Source organism: Accipiter gentilis, chromosome Z (genome assembly GCF_929443795.1).
Source record: "Accipiter gentilis chromosome Z, bAccGen1.1, whole genome shotgun sequence".
NCBI lineage: Eukaryota > Metazoa > Chordata > Aves > Accipitriformes > Accipitridae > Astur > Astur gentilis.
In genome coordinates this window covers 3,696,719-3,721,227 of record NC_064919.1, presented here as the reverse complement: position 1 = coordinate 3,721,227, position 24,509 = coordinate 3,696,719, and positions in this window count along the sequence as shown.

Below are 24,509 nucleotides of genomic sequence, written 5' to 3'. Positions count from 1 at the left end.
ACTCATTGTTATACTCGGAGATTATAAATTTATCTGGTTTATATGCAGTATATCTTTTCCAGAAACTTTTCCAGATGCAACAAACTTGCACAAAACCCTGGTCACCACTGAAATTCATATCAACTTCTTGTACAGAGATCTTAATCAGTGCATAATGGAATGAATGTACAGTGGATTGGTCAATATCAAATGCACTGGGTCATTATAGCTGGAAATTTATTCTCAGACAATTCATTTCTAGTATATTCCAGAAATTATAGCAAAGAGGTAGTAAAATGGCTCCAAATGAGTACTACACCATGATGTTCTTGCTGCTGTGACCTCTCATTGTGTGGTGACCTGGATCTCAGACTGTTGTATGTCCAAATGTCACTTCAGAATGCATTATCTGAACCTTGATTGCTGAACCCTTGGCCTATTTAGCTTTTCACTATCTTCCTCCTTCTCTGGATGTCATGGGAGACTCCTACAGAGAGGTAATGTTCCCCTTAACTAATTGAAGAAAATGAAACAAAGAGGGATTTTTAATTTTTTTTCAGGCCTTCAATGGGGAGGGCTAACCTTTTTGCATTGCAGAGAGACAATAAAGTATTAGGCCAGAATTGGATTAGAAACTGGGCGTCTGGAGGAAACTCATACTGACCCTGTATAATTTTACAGCCAGAAGGCTCTAGTGGAAAATCTCTGGATGTAGGCTAAAACGGCTTCTTCTGACAGTTAGTTTTTGTTTTTATCCTGACATTGCCCATTTGAAACTAGCTAAACATGAGGATACAGAGATCTTTGTAGACCCCACAATAAAAGAAGCAGAAAAGCCATCAAGCATTCAAAAGACCAATACAACTTAAATTTAAGTTTTATTGCTTGGATATTTTTCCTTTGAGTTAGCATGCACTGATAAGAAAGGCTGAATCCTGTTTAATGTGCCCATGTTCACCGTGGGAGTTTTCAGCGAATACAGTAAGCAGGGTTTGATGTCACTGGCTAATTTCTGAGCTTCCCGGAACAATCAGCATCTGTACTTAGAAGCTTAAATCTACTTTGTGCTTTTTACGTTCAGAAGGTGCAGAGAAACTGCAAACACAGACGGAGCGATGCTTGGGTTGAGGGTGTCAGTGCCAAAGCAGGCAGTTCAGCATGTTAATTGCTTCTACTACTTGGAAACATCTGGAGCTAACGCTGAACTATATAATGCTAACTGAAATTGCTGCAAAGCTCATCTCTGGCTTTCAGTTGCACATAAAGCAGAGTTTTGGTATTGCATTTGGCATGTAGATTTATTTTTTCCACCTAGGGAGATGTGTTGTATCATAATGTTTAGAGTAAGATGCCTTCACTGTACAAAAAAAAATTCATTTAAACAGTCAAAATTAAGGATCTGACTGTGTGAAGCTCAGCCTCTGACAATTGTCTCTGCAGAAGGAAATTGTGAAAGACTTGCAGAAATTGATTACTTGGAGTGTGGCAGGTCCGAACTCCGGTTCTGGTGATCAGGATTCTTTTCTGTGTGTTTTAGCCACAGGATTAGTGAACGGCATTTTTGCCTTTTTGACAAGATTACCACTGTGCTCCAGCTAAGTTTTGACTAGCAAAAGTCAAGATATTTTCTTCAACCAAGATTTCTTTTTGGCAAGATTTGCCAGTTCTGAATTTTAATAAACATTCGAGGTCATTTGTTATCACAAATAGTAATGAAAGTACAACTATTATATTAAATTTCACTTGTGGTGTAGGGCCAGAGTTGAACTCTATTTTCATTATCATCTGTGTGCATTATGTTGCTTGTGCCAGTAGAATTTTTGTTGAAGTGAAACAATAATTGATTAGAAAATCAGAAAAGAAAGAAGCTAAAACATCCAATGACTAAGAAACTTTTCCTTCCCCTGCTAACTGTGATAACAATTAAAAATAGAATAGTACTGAACTGTCCCCTCAACTAAAAGGAAACTAAAAATTGACATGAAAATGGACTTGTACACATAGGCAGTATGTAACAGAAAGGGACGTATCAAAAGGGTGAAAAAATACATATTTTCTCTTCCTTTGTTTTTAATTTTGCCCAGTGGCAGTCCTATTTCTTATTTCTCTAGTATTAATGAACAGTGGAGAGGAAAATTACTGATTTCTGTGTCTGTGTAACATGGGGATAGTAACATTATCCTATATTTATGAAGTATCACTTTTCTATAAATACATACTTTTGCTACTTGACACTAGAGTGTTTGTGTAAAACTTTAAAGTGGATATATGGAGATAGGCAGAAAGAATCTGACACAAATTATTCCTTTGATCAGTCCAAACAAGTCCATGTTAGAATCAACCTCTTCTGAAAAACCCAGTATTGGACCAGATCCATTCCCATTTTTCTGCTGCATGTATTCAATAGGAAATATTATTTGGACCATTAAAGCCTCTGCTCAAAAAAAAAAAAAAAAGAAAAAAAAGAAAAAGAAAAAGTAAAAACTCCGCATTTTGGTCCTTTTTGTTGAATTAATTTTCTAATGTTCTATAGATATCTTTTTTCAGAAGCAGATTCACAGTGAAGAAAAATCTGCCCCACAGTATACATTATTGAAATAGGACCCGATGAGTAAAATCCAGGAAATTTTAGTGCTCTTCACCACCTATCAGTGAAGGAAAGTTTTCAGTCCAGATAGTCCAAATTTTTTGAAGATAGATAGACAATTGCTGCTGTAGGAGCAGTGTTACCCCATCAGATGAACAAAATGAATGTGTGTACACTTATACATGTTGTATCTGCACTGCTGAGAATTTGAACATGCAGACTAACTTGGCAAATGAACAGAAATTTCAGGAACAGTTCAAATGTGCAGCTTAGTATGGCATAATACACAGGGGGTCGGTGGGAGCTATGCCCACTTGGGTCTGGGACTGATTTAGACCTTTGGGAGTTTTTTGACTATTTTAAGAAAAAGCTGCAAGGTTACTGCAGTTATCTAGTGAATCGGGAAATATTTTTTTCTTCGAGAGAGAAACTGTATGTTTTTCTTGCTGGTCTTCTCATGTGTTCCAGGAAGGTAAAATCCTGGAATTGAACTGCTACGCAAGGCAGGCAATAATTCCTTCTTTTTATATTTTTAACATAGTCAGGCTAGGAAACATTTTATTTTCAAGAAGATTGGTTTTTGCTCTTCAAGTAAGGAAAGAGACTCTTTTCTTCCTCCCTGCCTTGTTCCCTTTCTCCTTCAGCAAGCCCACAATGCACAGACAACTGCTGAAGTATCACTTTCAAAGGTGACCCAGGGACACCACTGAGGTGTTTAACTCTTAGCAGCAGCCTGTGCAAGGTATTAGACGGCTCTGAAAAACCGGTGCATGCCCGGGTCACTTTGGGACATCTCTTTATTTTGTGTACTGATTTCAGGAGTGTGTGTTGTTGGGGTCGTTAGTGCTTGGTTATGCAATGTCTTTTGAAATGTTTGCATGACCTTCATTTCTGCTGGTATTAATATTAGGATCTCTTACTGTCATTAAAAAATCTCTTTCTCTCACTGCAGAAAATAACCAGTATTTTCTCCATGCCCTAGAACATTTGATTAGGTTTGTCGGGGTTTTTTAGTGCCATGCTATGTAAAAAAATGTACAAGGCTATGGCTATTTTACCATGTAGACAGCAGAAATTGTCCCCACTGCTATCACTGCAGATTTTTTAAAGGTTTGTAGTGCAGAGTTTTAAAGTCGTTTTAAAACTGCCCCATGCCACCTTGACCAGGAGACTCCTTTGAGAAAATAAACCCTCCAGAAGCCTACTGGCATGCTGAAGATACGTACTGGTCCCCTCTGCCTCTTGAGCTTCATGCCAGTGGGTGCAGACCACAGACATGGTATAACTGGAGAAGAGATTGCTGCTTGAATACTCGGGGTATCTGTTGCTCTCTGGCAGTTTTGCTATACAAACAGCTAAGATGATTGATTTTAATCACAATTTATTCAAACCCCTCCCTTAATCTATTATTTTCTGTCTCTTTAAATTAGAAGAAAAAAGCCGTTCTTAAAGCCGTTTATTTTGGTGTATATAGTCCGAGTCTTCTAGCTATTCTGTATTTCTTCTTCCTTTGGGGATGTATTTTTAAGTTCAGCTAGTGCAGAAATTGTAGGCAAAAGAAAACTCAGCCCAGTTTTTGAACATTTGGTAGGATATTTAGTACTCTACAAGAAATGCAGATGAGCATCAAGAAGACAAAAACCTGTCCTGCCTGGCACAGCTAGAAAAAGGAATAGCCCCCTCACTATTTTTCTAGTCATTCTTTTTCAAGAAAATCACTCTTTAGTTACTCATTTCTTTTCCCCATGGTCAGGTTGGCTGCATCTCCAAACACTTGTAAGTACTGTATGTTCTGACATATCCTGAAGTCATGCATTAGCACCTTTTCATTCAGCAAAGGGTGAGAACAGATATCTTTTGGCAGCTGACAGCAGGGAGCAGGCAGAAAGGAGGAGAGAGAAGCTGTAGGACTAGGACACTGTGGTGGCCTAGTGGCTAGCATGGCTAATGTACCAGCTGTGAATAACCTCTTTTTCTTTTTTTTTTTTTCTCCCCCTCCCCTTTTTTTTTTTTCATCCCATCCACCCAACAGATGTCTCTCTGTCATTGTCATGTCCTCAAGCTATCCTAGTAAATGATTTGTGCATTATAAGTGAGTCACTAAGGTGGCAATTGAACCTCTTCACAGCTCAAAATTGTTGATGTGTGCACAGAGTGCAGCGTGGGGGTGTGTGCGAGAAAAAGAGCAGGAGAGAAGGGGAATGAGGGAAAGAGGGAAAGAGGGAGGGAGGGAGAGAAGGAAAAGAAATGTCAAGGTTACCTTGTTTTGCCTGGAGAATCAAAAGGGAGGGCAAATTAACTGCTGGCTCTATTTGGTCTTTTGGATATCCAGCAATGAGGCAGCTCCATCCTACTCCAGCAGATGTACATATCACTTTGAAAGATTAAAAAATGAAGAATGCAGTGATCTGTATTGTATATACACTTTATTCTGTGGAAAGAATGTTAATAAATATACTGAGCGACTGCAAAGTTTGCCAATATAAATAATGTGGCATTTCAAAGTCTGTCAGTAAATGTAATTGAATTTTTCAATGTAAAAATATAGTTCGGTTATAAATTGGAGTCATGCTTGACATTAGTTGGGCATTAGGAGATATTAATTAGATACTGCTCGCTTCTTCTTTCTGATTTCTTTATATGAAATGAATTATCGGTAAAAAGGAATTTGCAAGCATGCAATTTAAAGATTTTTATTCTTGAAAACAAGCTGCCTGGTAATTTTTAGTGGGGGAATAAATGCCTTTTCAAAAACCTTGTCAGTGTGCTGTCGGAAACATGCCCTTCCCAATATGAACACAATATGGAAAAGCTAATCCATTATAATACTTTGTAATGATAATAAGCTACAGTGAACAAGTAGCCTAGGGAAAAAGATGGTAGTAGTCACCTTTAAACAGAAAGAGAATAGCAAGTAATTGTACATTTTTACAGTAGGCTGATGACAACATTTCCTATGACTTTGAACTTACTTTGGCTGTCACTGTTCTGGCAAACATTCTGCATATCAATCAGAGAGTATATTTCCCGCATGACATTTGCAGCATAATGTATAAAATTTACTTATGTGATCTTTACATGTAGTCATCCTGTTTATATGTAAATATATTAGTCTCCACATATAGCTTACGCTGCAGAGGCAGCATTAAACCCTTCCATAGGGTTGCACCGACCTCTGCCTATTTGGCGTCTGCAGATTGTTTCTGTTTTGCTGCTGGATTAATCTTTAGACATTTGTACTGTTGATCGTGACATTTTCCTGCAGGAGCTATCCTGGTGCATAGCACCACATGGAGCAACATTTTTCTTACATTGAATCATATTGTTCTAGGCGCATATGACTAATTATTGAATGCCTTTCTCGCTTTTTTGATAGCTGCCCCAATTATTTCTGTAATCACGAAAGAATAACTTGGCACCTCTTTTGTTTCATGTTCATAGAAGTCTTTGGGGGCACTGTGATTTGTGCTTGGTCTCTGGCACTGCATGCAGCAGCCACGTATGTTGGTCAGTCCCTCTCCTCTTAGATGATGGTTCTCGCTCTTCTATAATTAGCTCGCTACAACAGGGGTTTGATGTCTGCCAACTTTCTTAAAGTAAATGCTGATCAAACAAAGCTGCTGCTCACTTGCCCTTCTCAGCTGAAAGAGATTTTTTTTTTCTTAGTTCTTGGAATTTTTTTTCCTCTGAGGTTTTTTCCCTCTTTTTTGATAAGCAATTCAAGGTGCCTTCAAGAAGTACATAAATATGATACTCTGAATTATTGAACATAAAAGAAGTAAGAAGTCTCTGCTTAAGTAGAGGGACTGAAATGATGTCTGAAGGTAGAGAGTTAAAAATAATATTAAAAATAGACCTTGCAGAATCCACTTTTATCTTTGCTTAAGGGGAGCAAATACTTAGCTGAGGTACCCAAACACTGGCAAAAATGTACCTGTGTGTACACAATGTATACATGACATATACACCTGAAGTATATGTATAATCTGAAGAGAGCTTTAAGAATAATGCCTTGTGCAGCTGCCCAGCTCACCACGGCATGATGCTTCTTCAGAGGTCTCAGCCTGATCCTGCTTCCCTCTGTGATAGACACCTCCTTTTTGCTTGAAGGTAAGAGTAACTTGATCGCATTAATGCTTTGAAAACCGGAAGCTGTATTTTAAAACTCTAGACCATCTGGAGGGGAATCTTGATCCCTATTGTCATTAGTATGAATTTCTGTGGAAATCCCATCCTTCTTTATGCCTGCTATTTTTGTCTGCAGATGTACATGCAACAAACATCAGCTGTCTGCACAACCTTTGACACAGTGGACGTGTCTCCATTTCAGCGAGGCAGCAGCAGTTAAAAACTCAGCAGTTGCTCTAATATACCAGTAATTGCACTTAGTCTGCCGAGCTGACCAAAATTCCCTGCGCTTCTCTGAAACTGCTGCAGAAAGTAGTATAGGACTTTAAGGGTTTTGCAGGCTTGGAAGGGCCAATAGAGAGATCAAAATGTGTGGTAAATTAGAGCAATTGGATGTCTCTTGGATGGCCCATAACCTTATATTAATAAATATGAGTAACGTGGTAGTCCATAGTTGCACTAATTCATGCACAGAAGTGCCAAAAATCGTGATTAATACAGGAGCGTTCTTATACTAGTCTGAAAGTCGTAACTTCTGGGTTTCGTCAGCACTCAAAGTCAACAAAACGCACGGGGTTTTTACCTAGTCTGCTCATTCAAAAAATAAATACAAAAGGGACAGCGTATTTCTGCAATAATCTTATCTCTTCCCAGAACTTATTACTGTGTAATAAAGGCAATTATGTCCCCATTATGTATTATTGCATTGTTTAATTAATTATTTGAGTCCCTGTCAGATTCCATCTAACTTACTTGACCACCCTGGTATTTGCTAGGTCCAGTCCTAGCAGCAGACAGCTGTTACTCTAGCATCTACAGCATAATAGGTATGTCTTATTTGTACATCATGTCATTTAACTATCAAGCTCTGTAATATGGAGAACACCACAGGGATCTGATTTTGCAGATGTAGTTAATTCTGGTAGGCTGTCTTAATTCTAGATCTGTTCATTTAAATTTGTATTTATTTATTTTTTGTTTCAAGGATCTACCTTCTCCTGTCTGCAAGGTATCCTAATGTGTAAGCTACAATTCAGCCCCTTCTAGAGGCTCAGCACAAGGTCTGTTCCCCCATTTAAATCCTTCGTACACTCTCAAAATGCACTTGCTGAAACTCTGAGTTATGCTTAGTTTTACATAGGGCGTTCATCTACACAGGAACTTTATCTAGTTTAAGTAAGTCAAATAGTCATACAGAGCTAAGTTGTTTAAGGACTGAGAAGAGGGACTCTACCTCTCAAGCCAAGGAAGGACTGAGTTTTGTTCTGTCCAAAGTAATTACTATTTATTAAGAGCAGCAACATAGGAAAGATTTGCATTAAGAAGAAAAAATGCATTCACATACCTGCTTGAAGATCCAAGTGGTGCAAGCTGAGATACTTTGAATTGCTGCAAAGCCAGTGTTTTTACTTACTGCCTTGCAGAAATAAAGGAAGAGGTATGATAAAATAAGCATTAGTGAAGTGTTGGCTTACAAAGAGTAATGGACGTGGTGGAGCTGTGAAATGCATAGGGTGATGGTCTTGTTCTCCATTTTCAGGGCAGGTCATCCAGGAGTATTTTTGGTCAATAAATCTCAGATGTTGGTGAGGTGTCAATGCAATTGTTTGAGTACTGCTGTCACTTTCACTGATGCATGTGTGTAGATATACAAACCTACCCGTGCACACTAAGATGTGATTCTTTTGCACTGAAAGAGCACTTCTTGCTTTCCCCCTACCTGGCACTCTCCACTAATATTTGAAATCTTAGAAATTATATTTTGATAGTTCTGTGAGGTCTGCAAAGCTCTTTCAGTGGGCAGGTGAATTTTGCTACGGGAATTTTGAAAGAGAATGAAGACTCAGGGTTAGGTGAGCTGCCCAGGGTCCTACAGAAAACATTGAATGTGGGAAACAGTGCTTGGAGTACTTGACTCCTCATCTGTTACACATGTGCTCATCTAGATCTGTTACAGCAGATGAGTTGCTACATCACATTTGTCTTGCAGCGGTCCAACCCTCCTTTATTTTTCTGCAATTGCTCCTTAAATTTATTTACAGCCTTGCACATTAAGCTCATTGCTAAGATGTCTGCATTGTGCTGGTGAAGTTAGTCCTGGCAAAACTGCTATTCAAGAGCAATAACCCATATCCCTGAATATCCTTTAGTGTAATGGCTTACCACACATATAATTATTTTATAATCTTAGGTGTATGCTACAACAATTTCCAAAACTAATTATGGTAGCATCTATATATCAGTGCTTGGGGTAGCTCATTTGCAGACGTAACCTAACTTATTCTATTTTCTTTACATTTAAAGAAATCTTTGCCCTGAAAACTAAACACTGATTACAGCTGTACTCTGCTGCTTTGTGGTGGTATTTTTAATAAAATATTATCCATGGTAAAATGTAAATAAAAAAGCAAATTGGTTCATTCATCATATATTTTAAGCACTTAAAATGAATGAACTCTCCTTTGAGAAAACATCTGACCAAGCAAAATAATGGTTATGCATTTGAGAAAATGTTTAATGAACTCACTGGTTAAAATGCTGTTATTTTAGAGCCCATTACTATGTGTTTTAAATTAATTGAGGCTGCATTGCTTGAAAAGCGTTCCCCCATCTCCCCTTTCTGTCCTAACGTACCAAAAATAATTGACCTTAGTAACATATGTGGGAGCAAAGATATTCCCTGGTCAGGAATGCTGGCTGCACAGTCAAATGTAAGAGCCCACAAGTGGAGGAGTAGCTATTCATGAATCTTCCCTCCATAATCATTTGTCTAGTGTCAGTTCAAAGTCAGGGAACTTGCCAAAGATCAAACACATTTTTTCTTTAAACAGTTCTTATTGTAAATATTCTAGCTGGTATTCATTTTCCTTTTCTTCCTGTTCTGAAACATACATATTTACTATGCCAGTAATGTTTGGGTTTTATATGTTGAAGGAAAATGTACCGCTTGTCTGCAAAGTAAGATTATTTCAAATAATAATGTGTAATCCTTTGGTACTGGAAACTGGGAGAAATTCAATTACATAAAAATAAGAAAATAAACCCCCAACCCAGAATTTATAAAAGCTCAAGAATTTAACCTGAACATAAGAGTAGATGCCAATCTAATTTGCCCTTTAGGTGAACTTTAAAACTTGTCCTGTTTATGTGGTTTGGTAATATGGCTTAATATGTTAGATTTATGCTTCATTAATACTCACAGATGGCAAAATATATATATATATATATTCTTCCTGTGCATATCAATTACTAATATCATATTTTTTTTTTGATGGCTTTGATATTCTTATCCTATAGAAAAGTGAAGATGTGATTACCAGCACTGAGTTTTCAAACCGCAGATTAAAAAATTGTAAAAAGTATCCAAGACCCCTTTCCAACCCAACTACGCACTGTCATGCCTGTATCAAGTTACCTACGTTTGAGGTAACTCTTCCACTCGGCCCGGCTTGGACCTGCCCTGTTCCTGGGTTGGGGCAAGAGCAGTGTCTGCAGCTAAAAGTTGCACCGTGCTGAGAGCAGTGCCCACCAGGAGATGCGTACGATGGGGCGGAAGAACATCTCAGGCGTGGAGAGGACTCAAAGGTGCATTTGTATCAAGAGTCAAGTTGATTTAGTGGTGAAGACTAAGGGAGGAAGCTCTCAGGGTCCATGGTGGCCAAAGCCAAACTGTGAGAATGTCCCTTTGTACAGCTTTTATCTGGCGAGGTATCACAATATAAGTCTGATCGCTCTTTCTAGATTCCCCCTTTGCAGCATTATTTTATTGCCAACAAGGCAAGGAGTATAAAACATGATGATGCTAAACATTTTTGTCTGCAGCCTTTATTTCCACTAGTTCCAAAAGATGAAACCGCTCCAATTCTGGGGTTTGGTATTGTTAACTTAATACCAGTTTCTACACCCCGAAACTGGCAAGAGGACAGATACTCAAAATCATGTTTTGTAACAAAGGTTTCATACTTCTGGATGAAAAAAAAAAAAAGAAAAAAGCCTGGATTCATGGCATTTTAAAAGGTGCCCACAAAAGGCAAAGGGGATGAAACTCAAGAAGACAGCCAGACCTACATTCAAGATATACCCTTCCCGGTAACTTTTTGTGAAATAAAATCCAAAGTACCCAAGTCATCCTTGAAAACTGGACAAGATTCTTATAAATCTAAAATTATTGATAAAAATTTTTAGTATCACTTTCAATGAGCTGGCTTTCATTTTAAGCAGGCTAGTTTGTGGCAGTTCAGCTTGCATAATGCTGAACTGGAGGCTTCCCCTGAACTGGAGGCTGACTTAATTCCTGTAAAACAAATCTGACTTTTGTCATAGCTTTGGGACCCCTTCTGACCACTGTGCCTTTTCAGTTGTGCATATGAAAGAAAAGGAAACCCACGTTCGTTTTCCTCAGGATTTCTCAGAAGACGGTCACCTGTCTGGATTCATTTACTTTGAGTTGGGTCTCAAGCAGATAAATGATCAACTGGAAATGTTGGATGCAAAAAGTTATTATGAAAAGGCTGTGTAGCAATATATAAAGGCATTTAAAAGAATGTAGCTTTGAAAATAAGTCAAAATTACCATTTCCCTGAAATCTTTCGCATCTACAAATACAGAAGCTGAAATATGTGCATGTGTTGCAAATGCAAACTCCTAACAAAATAGGAAAAGAAACTCACAAAACATAATTTCAGGAAGAATGAAGCCATTTCTTTAAATGTTTCTCAATTCATATATTTACATTATCTTATTATTTATATACAATGTATAATACTGTTTCATTTTCTTTTATGTTTATAAAAGACACTGTTTATGTAATGTATTGCATATGTATTATGCTAGCAAAATGGCAGTGCTCAGTCTAAAACCTGATTATTATACAACATTATTATACTACAACAATTACTATACTGTGACTGTTCACTACTTGACTATACATTAACCTATGCATTCTACATACCATTGCATGGTATGAATATTCCTTTATGAGGAAATAAATACAATTTAAGTTTTCACGTGATACTAGCCCAATCTTAAACTCCCTATTCCCTACTTTTAATCTAAAATTTGAGTTCAATGAATGTTTCTTCGGTTAAAAATCATAGTTTAGTGGAATGAATGACATATACTGTTTAATCTTCAAATGGTTGTTCTGTACAGGGTAAAGCAGCTATAGGAACCAATATTTCTATATAAACTGCATAAAGTTAGACAAAATTTATAATTGCATGGACAATAACAGTAGATCTAGATTGCCTGAAGTTTGCTTGAGAAAAACTTATAAGAGAATTGTTTTTGTCCTGCACATAGACCAAATTGTGGCACATACCTTAAACGCTTCCATGTATATTTCTTGCCATGATCATTTTTCATTGGATTATGAACAGATGACAGAATACTTTCAGAGGAATGGGACAAGATGGGATTTACCTGAACTGACAAGAACAAAAGGTGTTTAATGAAGTCTAGAATATGCACTAAAGGTCACATAAGAAGAACATTGCCTCAATATTGAAAGTCATTTGCAATTAGAAGCAGAAGTAATTGGATTCCTGTGATACCTCCTTCTTTCCTTTCTATCTGACACACATGGACATTACCTATGACCCTAGATTAAATATTAATAAAATGCAGATTTAAAATATTAAAACTTTACATTCATGTTAATAAGTACTGTCAATCTGTTGAGACTCAACATATGGCTAATTTAAGAGTTAAGATCAGATGTTCATAATTCTCTAGATTATCAATGTCTTTTTTTTTTTTAACTTCAGCATTTCACTGTGGAGTTAAGAAAAAATAAGTTGGTATTTTTTTTCTGGGGCCCCCAGGAAAAGGAATTGAATTTTCACTGTGATCTAAGATCAACAATGCTAATAATGATTATAGACAGGTACAATTTTCTCATTAGGATAAGTTCCAGCCTGTGGGGTGAGAAGGTGCCATTAATTAGGGGAAACAAGGACTGTGATATTGGCAAAACCTAATATTAACATGTGGATATCTGCATCATTCAAATCAAAGCCAGACAGAAAAAAACAGAGTTTATTTTCAGATTTCTATGAAAATAATGCAAATAAAAATATGGGGGTGGGGTGGGGGTGTAAGCTGGTTTGTGGTTTGTTTTTTTTAAAATCTTGAAAAAGAAGAAAAATACTTTTTTATGTGTATAGGCATACACTTCATTGTGGCACTCCAGATCACTGCAAATAGTAATAGATATTTTGAGTTATAGTGTGAAAAATCTTCCTTTATGTCACTTCTGAATCATTCCTCAAAATTTGTCAGAAGTTCAAATTCTTGGTCACTAAGAGGCTCTTCAGAGGTACTGGATGCTTCTGATAGTTCTATTCAAACTGGAATAATAGTGTTAAAGAATTAACATATGGGGTGACATGATCTTATAAGTAGGAAACAACTAACAAGAAGTGCATTTGTGGAAGATATCAGAGTTTTGCAAATTGTAGGGATTTTTTTTTTTTCTTTTGAAGTACGAAAACGGATGTTTAGAAAGATGGGTATAGTTTCCCCTATTTTCTTCCACCTAAAGGGGTAGGTCCTGCTTTAGAAACATATTATATCTCTCTCCTTTCACTCCCCATCTTCTTTTTTGATAACGGGATCTGAACTGCCTTTGTTGTGACTGGTTCTAACCCTCTCTGTTCTCTCTGGACTCTGGACCATCTGCTAACCCGGAGAGAGAGAAGGATTGTGTGGGAAGAAGCACAATAGACTACATATAAAGCACACAGCTATCTAGCCGGGGTGAGGAGAGACAGTAAACTGTGATCTCCACAGCTGTTATCTTCACTTCTCATATGGGAAAAATGAGAAAAGAGGAAGCCAGTGTTCATTAAAAAAAATGTTTTTATTTTAAATTTTTCAAAAGGAACACATTATAAGGTGATTAACAGCCCCTCCTCTTTTTTCTTTTTTTTTTTTTTTTTAACTTTGAATAATTTTATGAAAATGTCTTATTTACTCCAAATTCAGTCTGAAATATTTCAATAGCTGCTCTTGGAACTTTTTCCACTTTAAAAATTGCAAAATACTTTTGAAAGATAACCAATGTCAATGACATTGTCAACAATTACTATTTTATAAGTTTCTCAAATAAGGTTATTTATTGCTTTTGCAAGTAACTGTAAGAAAAATTTTGATCAGTTCCATGTGTGCTCTTTGCTCAGTAACATGCAATGCATCAGTGCTAGGACTAGGATTAAAATTCCCAGTCTTAATCTTCTTTGTTCTGACCTTTAATGCTCAGCTCTCTCATTACCAACTCTGCTATTAAAAGCATTTAAATCAACAGTATAATACATTTTTGACAAGGAAGTTTAGGTATAAGCAGAATTAAGGGAATGTTATTTAAAAAAAAAAAAAAACAAAACACCTGAAGTATTCTTCTGATATACAGACTTGTCCATCTTCTAAAATACTGTACGTGCAGCGCAAGGTCCTCCCAGTGACCAGTGTTTCCAGATTTCAAGTGACAGCGTACAGCTGAAACTGGTGTGAATAAATTCTTTAAACTTCTGGTTGCTGGCTGCCAACTGTCTTTCTTTTTCTGTTTCTATGGAGATGGCAGTTAGTTCAGCAAAAGCAAGTTAAACGAATTCTCTACAACGGTCATGTCCAACCGTTGTAGCCTCAGGGCTTAAAATATACTCTCAAAATAGCCAGGGAGATGTAACCAATATTTTGGGGATAGGTTGTTGGCTCTGGGTTAAGAGCAGAGCGGAGAGTTTCTGTGACATGGGAATGTGTGCACGAGGAGAGCTCAGGAACTCAGTTTTATGTTTAATATACACATTACTGAACAAGCAAAAGTAATCAAAGTGTGAACTATTTTCCCTGCTTTGACTGCAAACCAAATGTGTAACACAAGAAATCTCAAAGTTTTTTTAAATGGCACATGGCACCTGTTTCATCAGAAATTTCATGAGTGTTCGTTGGCATAAGTCAGGAGAGAAGGTCTTTGTCTTTCTTATCTCTGCCAGGTCTTGAGGGTCCCAGACATGAAGCCTTAAAATGTATGTGCTGCATTTACTAAGCTAGGCTGGATGCAGCAAGGAATCTTGGTGTTTTCTTTCTTTTCTGTTTAAATCCTGTCCAGCATTATTGTAAAATGTTACTACAGCTGCTGCCTGGTTCTCCGTCTTTAACAGAACCATGTATTTATGAAGTCACTGCTACGTTGACACACAGGAAAGATGTTCTTTTTCCTTTTTAGCCAATATGACAGGTGTCTTGAAGCTCATTTTGTTTCTTTTTTTTTTCTTTTTGTTTTTTTTTCTTTCCCCCCAGTGTTTTGTAGACACAGCTGATGTTAAAAGAAACTTTAGTCTTGGGCAGAGGTAAAGGAGGGTTTGTTGCACAGACTGGGCCTTTGGCTTACCTGCGGGTTCAAGGCGGGTTGGAGTAAGAAGGAGAGGAGCAACAGACCTTCAGATGCTGTTTCCCGTTATGTTCCTCTGTGCTGATAGGAAAATGCAGCTGTGTTGACTTCCAAAGAGAGGCTGGGGAAAATCTCACCCAAGTTACAGGTTATGTGTTGGGGCTTTTGATAATAAACCAGTAAATTCTGGGTGTGTAAGGGACATACACTTCCCTCCTTCTATATTAATAACGTTGCACTAGCTTCAAACCTATCTCCTGAAAAAAACAGAGAATAGGCTTAGAGAGCTTATTAGGCGATGGCATTTACTGGTTGATCTGAGGGAAAACAGGAAGATACTGGATTAATCCGAGGGGAGGTTCAGGAACTCTTCAAGAAATAGAGAGAAAACATTAGAGTCTGTGTTCTTTCTTTTATCCTTGAACCAATGTATCTCTCCTTTAAAGGCAGAAATATCTGTAACTTTATTTTTTTATTCTTGCAAGTAATCACAGTAACTCTGAAATCATTAGCACTTCTACTACTTAAACTTACTGAGAACACTTTTATATACCTTTAAAACTGATATTGTAAATCAGACATTTAAAGCTAATTTCTATTCCAGCTAATCAAGAGCAGTAATTAAACACCAGGTTCCTTAAATGATATTCTATCACAGCCTTCATGTTTCCCATCACACTACATATGGTCCAATTGTTTACAGATGACAAAAAAAAAATCCCTGCTCAGATGTTAAATCAAGATGTTTTCTTCACTTTCAAATGGTAGGCTGGCAGCCAATTTTTACAATGAGTTATTCTGAGTTTAAAAAAAAAAAAAAAAAAAAATACCAAAAGGAATAGAAAAGAAAGGAAAAGAAAAGGTTTGGACGTTAGGCTTACATAGCCCATCAATATCAGGACCTGCTAAAATGAAGCAGTTTCTTAAGAGTGTGTTCAACCCCGTGTCGGAATAATCTCTTGGGAAGTTTATCTTTTTTGTGCACATTTGATGCGAGGCTAGAAAAATCAAGAGGGAAATGTTTTATAGCCAGAAATAGGTAACGTGACATCAAAGCATAGACAGAGTTCCCCCATTGGTACTCTTTGGCAGTCTGAATTTCATAGTGTTAAATAGCAGAGGATTAAAGCATCTCAGGGCTTGACTCTGCCATCGTGCCACTGCAAATTTAGAGTAATTCCTTTGTATGCTTGTCTGAAACAAGTATGAGTACAGAAAAGAAACAGGCTCGAATCGTGGACTTTTATGGTGTAATTACTACTGACATTTTTATGAGATTCCGTTTTGGAAAGAGAAATGGGTTCACAAGTTCTCAGGCCACGGAGGACAAGAGCACACGCTGGAAAACAACCCTAAACCTCCAAAGCTATCAGAGATTACGAGACACTGTATTTTCAGTGCGCTGTGTCCAGCTTTTTCCAATATGTGCCCGCTAGGGAGGGAAGAAGAAAGAATGAAATGGAGTCCCAAAGACAGGAACATGTTACGTGCAAAACTCATCTGCATTTTTGCTTTGTGCAGTGTCACATGGACAGCAGGATTAACATGCTCTGCCCTATTTTGAATCCAGCTTTTAGCTTCCCCAGATGTTTGAAGCTGTGCGATGCAAATTTTTAAGCTATTTGTTTCTGATTTTCTGGAAGAAGTTGCTGTTTACAAATCTGAAGTTAAAACTGTAGGAAAAGTATAATTGGAACAGAGGTTTTTGCTGTTGCCAAAGGGCTCTGCTGAGGCGGTGGAAATACTCTGCCCTGGGGGTTTCCGAAACTGTTTTCTCCATGTGGCTGAGGCAGCAACTTAAAATGTATTTTCAAATTAATAAATGAAAACAATGAAATAGAGGAATAATTATGGTTTTTAGTCGGTTCAGTGGTGATGCACAGACCTTTTTCTAATACCTCACAGCACCTCAGAAGTGGCGTTTTTTAGATTCTCTCTTCCAACAGCCTTCCGCCTGGCAGCCTTCCTGAGGCACATACAATAAAAAATAACTAAAAGATCTAAAAACCCCTGCCTTTCCATCCTAGCTTCGGAGCTGCTCTCCCAAGTCCTCTGTCTCAGCCTTGACTCAGGCTGAACCTAATTCTTGGTGCTGCTTTCACTCAGAAACGTGCAATTTCCATTCTTAGGCGCACGGTGACTACCCAATAATGGTGTATTTCTGTAAAAGCTGGAGGATCAGCCCCCTTGACTGTTGTCACAGTCCTGAGCACTTCATGGGCTGTTTTTACAGGCAGTGTTAGAAGTTTCTTTCCATTCATAGCCCCTGCTTCTGGGGCCAGTTGCAGATGGATGGGAAAACGCTAGAAGGTTAATGCATTTCAGTTGTGGTGACAATCTTAAACGGATGTGCTCTAGCATACCTTCATGCTTCAAGGTATTGGGGACCCTTATTTCCTGACACACACACAGATAAATTGGATACTGCTACTCAAAAAATAGTAAGAAGTGTCTATATTAATTTCACGTGAAGTTTTCGGCTGCCATTTGAGGGAAGTCAAGGGAAGAATGTCAAATTAGCAACATCAATTACTTTATGGTGGACTGCTTTTTTGGCCAAATGAGAAAAGGGCATTAATTACAGCCTTGGTAAATGCTCTTGCTCTGCTTTCTCTGGACATATCATGGACGTAGCATGCATTTAGAACTGGCACACCCACTTGTTTAAGTGCAATATTTGCAAATGAGTTGGATATTTTCTGGCTTTAGGAGCAGAAAGAACAGTGATATTTCAGAAGATGATTGCTGTTTTAATCTTAACAATTAGGAACAGAAAGGCAACCTTTAAATATCAAGAAAACGAACACACTACATAATAGAAAATTGTCATTTTAATGCTGTTTGAAAGGATGAAAGGAAATGCATGCACTATAAATCAATTTTATACTATTTCATACAGGCCTTAGATAAGACAGAGTATTTTAATGAAGGCATGACAAAATAAAAAGCAACTAATTTTTTTTTTTTTTTTTTTTTTTTTAATACTGAAAATATTTCATGTTTAGACTTAAAGGATACAGAGAAAAGTTGAGTGGTAAGATTTATTTGTAGTCAAAAAATATGGCCACACACAGACCTAGACCAGTCTGCACATAACAATGGGTGAAATTGCATAATTAACAAATTCTAGAAATCTGAATTATGATACACTGCACATCTACTTCTAGATCAGCAGGTGAAACTTGTATTTGCATTCTTGATATGTACAGGTTGCATCTAAATACATGACATAGTCAGCATCAAATATAAGCTGAATGAAAATTTAGATTCCTAAATTCTCTCCTTGTCTCTGTCCCTCACACATAGTGTGTCCTTGAAGCACAATTTAATGGCTTTGACTTTCAGTTTATCTTCCCTGAGATGACATGTACTTACTTAAGCAAGTGAATATTTATTTGCTTCTTTTCCAACAGAAAGCCCTCGTTTTTTTTGTTTCCCGTGTGTTGGATACAATTTAAAAGTTTGTGAGTTATTTTGAGATTAAGTAATGATATTTACAAAGGACAGCTGAAGATCTACCAAAGTACCAACAACAGCCTGCAGAGAGAAGACAATAGGAATAAACCACAGAGCAAGGGAAAATTTCAGTTTTATCACTGTTTTCTGCTTTTAAAATTATCGTTGTTATCCATCATGGTTTGCAAACACATACATGTTAGGAAAGGTTTATGCTGTGTTTTCCCAGAATAGTTAAATTGGCCATGCCTTATTACATAGATGTTTAACTGCAGATTTGTCTTGTTGGAATGGAGAGGGAAGACAGGGAAGGGAATACATAGCAATCACAAAAGCAGCATATTGTATAGCACAAGTGTTCCCTCCTGTACTATCCAGAATTGCTTCTGTCAGGTGAAGGTTTTGAGCTGGAAAGCCTGATTCTGATTTAATCTTAAGTCATATTTCTTTAAGATTATGAAATAACGAACAAAATAAAGGTAAAATGAATGCAAAGAGGTTTGTATGATAGGAGCGGAGAGGAAGCATTTGTGCATAACAAATGCGAAGGGGCTGAAATTAAGTTCAAAACCTTGAACATTCTTACAACACTCTGATAACAGACACATTTTAACATTCTGTAAGCCTAGAAGTGTAGCTTGGTTCATTGCATTAAACTACTAAGTTTCTCTTCTGAAGTTTTTTTGAAATGCAACAAAACCTGAACTTAAAATAGAAGTTGGTGTGTGTGTTCATGTGTAATTTTATGGACTCAGTCTAGGTTTATGAGCCCTCCAAAAAGAGTGCTTGGCCCATAAAACTTTGAAAACTAGAAGATTAATTCATCCTTAGTTGTTATTTGTAGGGCAATTCTACATAAACTATAGGAGTGAAGAGGATTATATAGCACAAAAAGGGTGCTTGGCCCATAAAACTTTGAAAACAAGAAGATTAATTCATCCTTAACTGTTATTTGTAGGGCACTTCTACATAAGCTATAGGATTGAGAAAGCAGTTATATGACAATGAATCTGCAAAGTCATAATATAATATATATTCTATATTTATATTGCATATAATACAAATAAAAGTGATATTTACATTCCAAGTTTTCCTTGTGTTTTACACAATATATGAACACATGATTATCATTTGTAGAGGAAGCATGTTTGATTTTTGGAAAAGTGTGCCTAAATCAGTTTATCCACTCTCTTTGGTTTGTAATATACTTAATAGAATTTAATAATTGATAATGTTGGCAAAGAAAATAAGTAATGTGAATGGGACACAAAGAGCAGCTTGATTTGTTACGAATAAGCTATCCAGAATTAGCAAAATGAAGCCAAATGTAACCACAAAATGAAAAACCAAAGACTGGATCTCAGTCTTTCCTTCCTGGTAGCTAGGGGTGGCAGAACTTTGGAAAACAGTATGGCCAAACCTTGTGAGAAAGAAAGAGAGTATTACTACAATCCAGCAGCGTAAAATGCAGCTCAAGAAGAAAGAAGGAATTGTGGACAGATGTCCTGAGCCAAACTGTCTGGCCTGCATGGAAAAGATGTACTCTTATTTTATTTATTTTTTTTAATTTTTTTTTTTTAATCATTGCCTAAGGGTGTTAAAACCACTACAGACTTAGACAAAAAGCCCTGCTTCTCTGATTTATTTCTGCCTATATTCAAGAAACACTGGATAAAACAAGCAGAGGATACCTCCTCATGTCTTCTCAAATATACTGCAGCAACCAGCTTCCTAGAGATTGGACACCTGACTTGACCAAACACCAGATCCAAACCAGAGACTCCAGAAGCTGTTTGGACTAACCAAAAATGACATAAAGGGCAGCTCTGAAGCTAGACCTCTCCATTACAAGATGAGAAGATCTGAAGTCTCAGGGAATATGCATTCGCAGGATGGTATACCATAAGGTGTTTAGCAAAAATACCTCTTATTGCCTTTTCCTTACTTTATCACTTGTCCCCATACTTTGCATATCTGCATTGCAAACCAGGTATTCAAGTAGCTGCTGAAATAGTACGTATTATTTTTTGCCAGATTTAAATTATTGGAGGAAACAAATTCCAAGACATACCACTGTGTTCTGGCACCCACAAAGGGGCAGGAGACAGTGGAGGAGGGTTAAGGTGAGGAGCAGGGAGTAGAGATAGGGCAAAACCTTAAACTGGTGTTGGCACCCAACAACTGGAGTGTCAGGTCGTGGTGGAAGGGGAGAATATGACTTTGCTCTGTGGACCTGTAAGCATTATGTAAGGAGTAATTGTTGCTTTAGCAGTTGTATAGTATAAATTAGCCAATTTAATTTTAAGACATGCATACCACTTTTGTCACTAGTTTTTATTGTCTGTACCAGAGGAATATGGTACTGGAAGTTTAAAAAGAAGAAACTTTTGTAGGTCAGATATTTCATCTTTCTGGCAATTCTGAATTGTTCCCTACAGTACATTTTCTACTTCTTTGTCATTTTCCAAATTAAAAACAGAAGCAATGTGTGTAAAAATATTAAATTAACATTTATTTGACAATAAAGCAAATTACATTTATATGTGAACTTCTCAATTAGCCCTGTAAAGCTTCCTTGGGACCACTACACTGTGAAATCAGTAACATATTTTTATGTTGCATTAAAGATAGATATGAACTTCATGTTAAGGAAAGGCCACTTCAATTTTCTTTTTAAGTTCAGAAATTGTGGAATGAATTTATTTTTTATAAAAGAAGACGGAATGATAGCACTAGAAACTGGTTTATTTATATACAAAGTGGGAGTGCAAGTAGAAGCACCTGAATATTCCTTATCTTTCCCTGACAATGTACAGCTACACATTTTCTGGTAAATTCTTTTTAAGTACAATACCACTTTTCCTTTTTGACAAGAGGATTTTAATTTAATTTGGCACGATAAGGTAAGTTCTGCACCCACTTAAGCTACAGTATGGAAAAGCAAGGGGTTTACTTCTGCTGAAATATACATGACCTTCAGGCTACGCTGCTTCAGCACTTAACCTTTTTGGCCTTGTCTTTACTGCTATAAAACCCGCTTGTGTTTAAACAATTTGTAAAGTCCAAGTGGAGAGTTATGCTGCAGTTTTGCAGTAAGGTAAACTAGCTGAGATAGATCATGGGATGGTCTTTAACTTCTCCAGCCACTGCCAAGAAAGGCAGGGTTAAAAACTTTGGAGAGCTTATTTCCACCAGGATTCTTTGCTGAGATAAACATCCAACATCCATAATATGATTATGAAAGATTTGCACAAACCCGCTTTACAAGACTCCAGACCTTCACGGACTTGTGTCCTGCCAATAACCATATGTGGATCTTCTTGATGCCTGCAGGAATACCTGGGTTGTACTTTCTTACTAACTCACCCAACTAGGACATCCTTCATGCATAGCAGTAGTAAGGTGTTCATATGTATCCAGGGATGTTGCATATATTTAGTAAAATTTGTCTCTAAACTCGTTGGTGCAGCTTCTATTTTTGCAGACAAAAAATAAGGGATATGTCTGCCAACAGCCACGTTAATTCTAGCAGCGGTTTGTCTGAAGATGCCAGTCTTCCTGTATCTGTACCAAAACAGTCATTAGATTTATTTATGAGAGACAATTGTTTATTACCAATCTCAAAAGCTAACTATCCCTTGATAGATATTAAACAACAACAACAAAACCCACCCTACCAGGACCTATGGGATTTGTAGACCGAATCTGAAATTTTCTGGATACTTTTGGAAAAAGGCAGATCAATTCAGTACAAGTGTAAGTTATCTCCAGTAACAAATACTTTTGTCAAATATCTCCTGTAACAAATAACAAGAGCTCAACATATGCTAAAAGTAAAAATGAAGCAATGTTTTTCCTCTGTTTAAATTTTTATTAGCCAATCTCAAAACTGCACTTTTTTTGTTGAAGACCAGAAATAGAATTACTACACAAGCATGAATATTAGTACTATTAATTCTGACTTTTAGTTGAAGCCCAGGTACTGTTAAAATCTCACAAGAATACTTGTTCTTAGAACATTTCCAGTTAGAAAAGTTTTAAATATGCTTCTTATGTGCAAGCATAACTACTATTTTCCTTCAATTCAAGGGGAAAACCAGAGGCAGTTCTGAATCTGCACACAACTGGTCCATTTTTTTTTTCCTATTTAATTTCTGACTTTTCTATGATTTAGTCTGGAGTCTAAAACACATAAAATATCCCCCAAAATACCTGATCATAAACATGAGACCAAAAAAGGAGTGGGACAGAGCTTTTACACGTTACTCTGTTGGGATCTCAGAGCAAGCTTTCCAGCAAAAACATAGAGCAGAATTGATGCTTTTCCAGGTGTTTCCAGAGTGAAGCTGACTTTGCTGTCAAATCTTAGGAAAAGTCAGACAAAGTGAAAGGCCACTCACATTTTTTAGTATAATCACAACACTGTAAAAGAAACAATGTACTTAAGTTCTTTGTCTTGCTGCATGGAGTGGCAGAGAATAAGATGGCACGCAGAAGGCAAACTTTTAATCAGATCTCTTTTAGCTGGAGTGCTTTCCTCTGTCTGGCACCCTCTCTCCAAGAAATTAGCTACAGAACTAAAACTGGTGGATTAATTGTCCTGATTTCCTATTAGTTTCACACCACTCCGTTTCCAGTGTCTTGTGACATTAGCTCTTGTTCCTGCTAAAGTAATAGAAAACAGTAAATAAGGGGTGCATGTGGGGACGCTGGAAAATGAGCTAAACATGTGCTATCTTTTTTATACATTTTCTTTGCAATTAATGCGCTTTTCCAACTAATTTTTACCATAAATTAGTGCCTCCTGATAGATGATGGAATAAGGGCATAATGCACATCATAAACCCTCCCTCTTCATTATGATCTTGCAGGTTTGGTAGATCTGCTTCACACAGTTCTCACAAATATTGAAGATCCTGATTAAATATTTTGTTTTCTCTTTTTCATTTCCAGTTCCTTCCTTAAACTAAACAGCACACTAGCCCTACAGTGTAGTGCTCTTCACATTGAAGTTGAGGAAGATCAGAGTAGGTTTAAGGAATTTTGCCTAGTCACTGTCAGCTGCTGATTCTGCCCCCCACCCCCAAAAAATATCTGGATTTTATAGTCCCTAGTGCTGTCAACCTGCCATATCCTTGGGCTAGTATTCATACTTTAAAATAAGAACATGGCTTCGCTTGATAAACTAAAGCCCTGGAGAACAGTGGGAAAGTTCAAACTTCATAACTATTTTTGTAAGTCCCTACAAAAACTTGAAAAAAAATATTTATTTGCATATCCTGAGCTGTGAATCTTACATGAGATATAGCTGAAATAATGTATAACTTTTCTTCTTTTATTTTTTCTCTTCTTTTTTAAGCTCATGACTTGCTGCACAGTTATATGACTACTTGCACAGTCCTTTCAGAAGAAAAATTTTTGATGCTGAATCAATGAGTAAGATCTGGGAGCTGTTGAAATGAGTTTGCTGTTGACTCCTATGTAATACAAATCCGTTCCCACATACACATTTGTTTGCACTCCATAAAGTAACATGGTGTAAGTAAACATGCATCCGTCAGTGGCATGTAAGAGACAGTTGAAGAAGGATTATCTAATGAGTTCATAGGACTTTCCACTTAGCCACTCAAAAGAACTTTGCATCACCTTTCCAAGGATTATACCATTGCTATGCTTTAACTTTTAATATTTTCCCACTGGGAGAAGAAAGGACTGGTATTTAAAACAATTGAATCAGCATAGTCTGGTAATGTAAAAATACTTCGGGATATTTCTCTTCACTAACTCTTAAAACTGGAGGCAGGTAAACAAACAAGAGGCCATTCTGGGCAGAAACAGATAAATCCATGATTTTCTACTTTAGAAGAAAGCTCTGAGATGCTTTGACACTTGGTGTACACAGATGAAGAATATGCCATGTAAGGATATTCTCGTGATGTTATTCAAGGTGTGTTTGAGGAGGACACCATA